The sequence below is a fragment of the Aquila chrysaetos genome, chromosome 3, assembly GCF_900496995.4.
Source record: "Aquila chrysaetos chrysaetos chromosome 3, bAquChr1.4, whole genome shotgun sequence".
Taxonomy (NCBI): domain Eukaryota; kingdom Metazoa; phylum Chordata; class Aves; order Accipitriformes; family Accipitridae; genus Aquila; species Aquila chrysaetos.
This window is the reverse complement of record NC_044006.1, coordinates 55325130-55331200: the sequence shown is the minus strand read 5'-3', so window position 1 is coordinate 55331200 and position 6071 is coordinate 55325130. Positions and strand designations below refer to the sequence as shown.

General features: G+C 42.8%; 1 pseudogene; it reads right to left on the bottom strand.

The window, feature by feature from the left end:
* Positions 1-33: 33 nt before the first annotated feature.
* The window catches only part of LOC115339271, a 45280-nt pseudogene continuing 39242 nt past the window's right edge, over positions 34-6071 (bottom strand).

The following is a 6071-nucleotide window of genomic DNA, read 5'->3' as shown; positions in this document are numbered from 1 at the left end:
GTGTTAAACAGTTTGTTTGGGGGGGGGGGTTTGGTTTGTTTTTTGTCTGTGTGGATTTGGGAAAACATGTAATCAATGCAGAAGGAGCATAATGCAGGAGGGGCTCTGATTTCAGGTCAGGATGGTTAAGCTGTGCAGTCCTGTTGTCATAGGACAGGCACCATTTGCTCTGAAGCCACTGAGACTAAAGCAGGGGGTTGCAGAAATTGGCTGCACCTGTTAGTGCATTGGCAAGCCAAGAATAGGAGCCAGGTTTCTGCATTGGTGGGACTGAGCCAGTTGCCAATCCCAACAGGCTTCCTTTTTCCCCTGCACCAGCTTGCGTGTACATTTATTTAGAAACTGTCATACCTGGAATGGTGCTTTGGGCCCATCTGTATTGAGGAACATGTTGCTCGCTACCTTCCTTCTGCCTGTGAGTGCTGGCATCTTTGTGCATAAGCAATAGCTGCTCTTTCTTTCCAGAGACTGCTTTTCTGAAAACTTTTTTGGTGTCTTGCTGGCATACATCTTGCTGCCATAATCTTCCTTGCTCACTGGAGTTAGAGAGAATGCAAAGTTAGAACATGTAGTTACAATCAACCTGTGAAAACACAACCCCCGCAACCTGAAAGGATGAACGAGTTCTCATCCCTTTTTCACTAGCGACCTACATAACAGCTTGCTGCTGTCCCTAGGCTGGACACTGCTTTTCCCTACCTCTGAAAGACCAGCCTGTTCCATCTCCAGTGTGTCTGCCCTCAAACCCTCTCCCTGTTTTTGTACACACATCCCTTCACTGTGAGCACCTATACTAGGTGCTGCAGAGATGATGATCTTGGCGCCTGGAGCACGGAAGGGGCCCTCCACACCCAGAGTCTTTCCTTCGCTTTGCAGTTTGGCAAGTCAGTGGGGCTTTTTCATGACTGCTGTGTAATCTTTAATTTGAGCAACTCTGAATTTTTGTGGACGTGGAAGAGGGTTGGGTTCTTAGGTGCATTTGCTTTGTTATTTATTAGTTATGGGGTTTAAGGAAACTACAGAATTTTACCAAAACCAGAAGTAGTGAAACATCCATAATAGTCTTATACAAAAGCCGGAACCAGCTGTACAGCTGCACTTCAGCCACAGGTACTGCCCACTATCACACATTGCGTGGCCCACTTTGAACATTGACCAGAGAATAGTAGATGCCTTTTTCAGCCAGGAGCTGCTGATGGGTCCCTTGCTCTATGACCTTGCCATTCTGGACCACGGCAATTGTGTCAGCATTTTGGATGGTGGACAGGCGGTGAGCTATCACGATGCAGGTGCGACCTTCTCTGGCTTTATCCAGTGCTTCCTGAACAATCTGCACAATAAACAAACCAAAAGGTGAATTAAAAACAAATACAGCAGCTGTTTCCACCTGTGATGCCCCTTATCATCTGTTAAGTTATCTGTGATAGAGTAATGACAGAGGTGATGTTTCTATGGCCTCGGAGGTGAAAAACTTACCCCTGATGACTGGTACAGATCCCTGTTTGTACATCTGGGATGGGGGACAGGGGACAGACAGTGGTTGCTGGTGTGCACGTCTTCATATTTTCGCTTGCACCAGAAGCCGGGTCAAGCAAACTTCTCCAGGGTTGCAGCCTGGCCCTTCCTTACTACTGCAGGCAGGTCTTAGTAGGTCAGTTTTAGAAATTGTCCCCAACAAATTGGTCTGGCTCCTTTGACAAGCCATGTGCTGTCTCACTCACTTTCAGCAACATGGAAAACTGCTCCAAATTTCAGTCCCACTCATTAAATAATTACAACTTAATCCCCCAAATAGTTCCATTATAAAATCATGGTATAATCAAATAACATGCTGAATAATTTTGTATTCTAGTTTCTAAGCATTAAGTATGGTATACTTGGTACACACACTTTTACTCCCCCCCCCTTTTTTTTTTTTAATACTCTGAAGGTTATGAATTCTTTAATGTCACCTGATGATCTGGGCTCTGTGGCCACAAAGATGCCAAATGTTGCAATAAAATTATTTCAAAAATTGATAATACTGCATTGTTTTGGGGATGGGGGGTTGGGTAAGTTTGTTTGTTTGTTTGTTTTTTACAAAAGAAGAGCCTCCTGTTGGCATGATCAGCCAACTTGCAAATCCCCATTCCTGTTTGCAAAGCCAAGATACTTTTTCATTTTCTGTAATCCGGTGCAGAGCTTCATGTAACAGCAGGATTTGGGGCTGCCATACAAGAGCTCAGGCAATAGCAATGCATTGTTTGTCCACCAGGGTGCTGGGTTCCTTTGTCTCCCACACGTGTACTGTATTTCTAGATACAGAAAGTAAGTATGAGTGTAAACCTGGATTTGGATCTAATCCCGTGGAATGTGACATTTGAGCTGCATTTCCACTGAGTGATGAGTCTGGGGCAGCCCCTTTCCCAGCCACCAGGGCAAGTGTGGGTGAGGAGCCTACATACAGTAGCCAAGCTGAGAAACACACTTCTGAGTCTCTTTAACTGCAGAGCAAACCCCGTGATGCTGAGCAAGAGCAGTGTCATTTGTTTTGGGGTAGGGGACCAAGGTGCAGAGAAGCTGAGTGCAGGGTGCGAGAGGAAGGTTGCGACATTGTTGGGAGCAAACCCAAGACTCAGCTTAGCACCAAGCAGCCTGAGCAGTCAGCTCTTCTTTCGCTGCCCCAGTTCTCTGTAAGAAGAAAACTCAGCCTGAAAGACACTGAGAGTGATTTAGGATGAATAAGAAGCCAGTCAAAATCAAAATCTCATCTGCCTCCCACCCTGTTTTAAAGCTGACACAAATCTACTCACAAAATTTGATTCCAGCTCTGTGCTTCCCCCATTTGTTACTGCTGTGTGAACAAATGTACATCTCTCATCTAAGGGATGAGGCTTTGCAGGGGAAACCCACCAACCTCCTAAGTCTGTGGGAATTTATTGATGTGAGAAATATTTGTTCTAGCCTGTATTTTCCACAAGAGCGAGCTGACAAGCAGGTGTTAGCTTCAGCGGATCAGTTCAGAGAGCAGGTAGGAAATGCCTTTGCCTACATTCAGCTGCCAGCAGCTGCTCAGTGGGACATGAGCAGATGAACTTCAGGGATTTTTTTTTTTTTCCTAGCGTAATTATTCACAACCAATGGAGAAAACCTGAGACTGCTTTTCCCTCCAAGGTGCTATTTATTTTGCAGCAAAAAGATCCACTCTACTGGAGACTCAGCTTGTCACATCAGATGCAACCAGGAGGTTATATACAGGTATAAATAAGGAAAGGGAGAGAAGGAAGCAGGAACAAGATGGTGGGTTTCTGCCTGGTTTTCTAAGCCAACTCTGTGTGTGACTTTACATACCTGGCTAATGAGATGTTGCAAGAAAGGAGGGCGAAACCAGCACTCCTTAGGCTCCCTTAGCACTTTCCTATTGCTTTCACTTAACTAAAGGGAAGTAACCAGCCTCTTTTTCAGTACTTTCTACATGTCCCTTGCTCCCTAGAATGACTTGCCTGAGTACCAGTATCATCCAGCTTATTTTATTAACAGATGCTTCTCCTGCAGAGACGAAGACTTCCCCCCATTCAGGTATCTGCAGCAGTGGGACTGAGCAAATGCCTGCAGCCGCTGTCACCTCCTAGCTCTCTGTCCTTCAGGTCTTCTGGGGGGGAACCCCCCTAAATTTCAATGTCTAATTCAGTAAGTCATGGAAATATAAATGCTTTTAACCCATATTTACTTAGGAAAGCATGAATAGGCACTATGGGTTTTTTTCCCCCAGTTCCAAGTTGGAAATGAGGGCCTAATTATCTTTGGTAGTGATTGAATGAAGGAATGAATATTGGCTTCTTTTGCTGCATTGACAATCTCCTCACGTGACACCTCCCAACTGGTAGCCCCACATGCAATGTTTTTAGCAATAGTGCAGTCAACCAGCATTGGTTCTTGTGAGATGATACCAGTCTGAGCTCTCAGCCACTAGCTATTTAGTGTCTTTGCATTTTGGCCATCCAGGAGCTAAAAAGTCAAGAAAAAAAAGAATTTTAATCATAGTACTTTACAAATGGCTGGGTTTTGTTTGTGTGTTTTTTTGTTTGTTTGTTTGTTTTTTAATTTAGCGCCATTAAGGCCTTTAGCAGACAGGGCACTCAGGCCATTTCATGCTGTGAGTCTGTTAACTTAGGCACTTACGCATGGCAGCAGAGATGGGAGATGACTGTTAAAGCCTAGTTATGTTGCAATCAATACAAAAACGTCAGATGTCTATGAATCTTGGAAAAACTTCAGCTGTATGAAGCCACTGTATCGTAACCCATTTGTTTATCACCCTAACTAAAAGAGCCAATACAGATCTACTCTCTCTGCCATCTTGCTATCAGTACTAGAGACATTGGTACTATGCTGGTGACAGAAAGATCCAGTTCAGAAACAAGTAGATGATGTATACCATAAAGTGTTTCCACAGCCACTTCCTTTATTAGCAGCTTTATCCCATCTCCATTATGCTGATCTGGGAGTCAGATGTCCTCATCTCTCAAATGACAGTAATGGGGAACAGTAATGGACAGTAGTCCCTAATCCCATAACTGAATATCATCCTTGTACATCAGTGAGAAAAATTCATTTACCATCACTCGCTCATGTAAGATGAGATACATGTGTAAAACTCTATATATCAGCACTTGAACTCCTCCTCTTCTCCCACTGTACCTTATCTGGACATTAGCATCCACAATTATAAGTTTAACTGTCTCCATTATGCAGAGATTTATTTTGTCTAAAATAAAACATCAGCATTTATCCTCATGACTTCTATCTAAAGCAGAACTAATGAGCTGTGGACTAAATCACCATCCTGTGCCTGCGGGTACACTGGGACATTGGACCCTTGAAGCCCAGATCATCCTTTTATTCTGTTTATACAGTGCCTGGCATTGAAGAGAGCCCTAACCCAGAGCTCGGATTCCTCAGTACAATGATCAACTAAAAAATAATAGGCTAAATGTTTCTATCTTTACAAGAAAAATTGTATTTGTGTGCACATGAGAATAGGGACTCCTTTGTAAGGAATAACTTGACTTGTGCTGGAGTTAAGCCACAACAACTTGCCAGCTGTTTTCTGTGTGGGTTGATGAGAGGAATCTGTCTTCTTACTCCCTCAGAATGTAATAGAAGCAGTTAAATGATTAAGCACTGAATAAGTAAGTATTTTTTCCAGTCTTAGAAAAAGATTTCTCACAGTTCAAGGCCATTCTCTCATTGACAAGCATCAGGAACTAAATACAAACTCCAGGGAGAAGAAGCCAAAAGGTCATTCCAGCACCTCCATCTGTCAAAGAGGCTATCTGTGCTTCAGGCTGCAGTTCAGTTTGAGCTACAGATGACAGTTTTGCCTTTCACAGAGAGTCAGGACTATGGTGGGAGGTAGATATCTGGGTTTGGAAAGTCTGGTGGTCATGTTTTTCTCTGACTTTTAGAGGAAGGATCAAAATCCTCTGAACTGAAGCCCTGACCATGGATGAAATACAGATGTAAGTGAAGAAACAGATTAAATATGACGTCACTTTATTTGGCAAGTACAAAACCATCCTAGGAACGCACAGACATCTATCTGCAGCCTCCAGATGCTTCAAGATCCAAGAGGAGCTTTTCAGGTTTTTTTCTCTTCCCTTTACTTAGTTTTTACATGCTAGGCGATGACACAATGAAGTTCAGTGGCTACCCTAAGCAGTGCTGCTGTTAAATTCCCAACAATTCATCCTTACTCTAATTAAACTAAACCTCAGTGATACCAGTAGGCTCTGGTCAGGCCAATGTAGCAACTTTTCTCCATTGGATCTTGTTCTAATAACTTGAAATGGCATGGGAAATTTAGAAATTTTACTTTCCTTCTACTTGCCCCATGATTCCATAGAGAATATTGAAAATCCATGTGTTCCTGCCCTTAATTTTCAAAAATATTACAAAAAAAATATATTAGAAACATTGACAAAAGTGAGTAGTTATACTAGGAAACATGTAATGAGATTAGTTAAGAGGGGAAAAAAAAGCAAATAAATTATATTAATAAAATAGAGTAAGCATGTTTCATGTACCTGCAA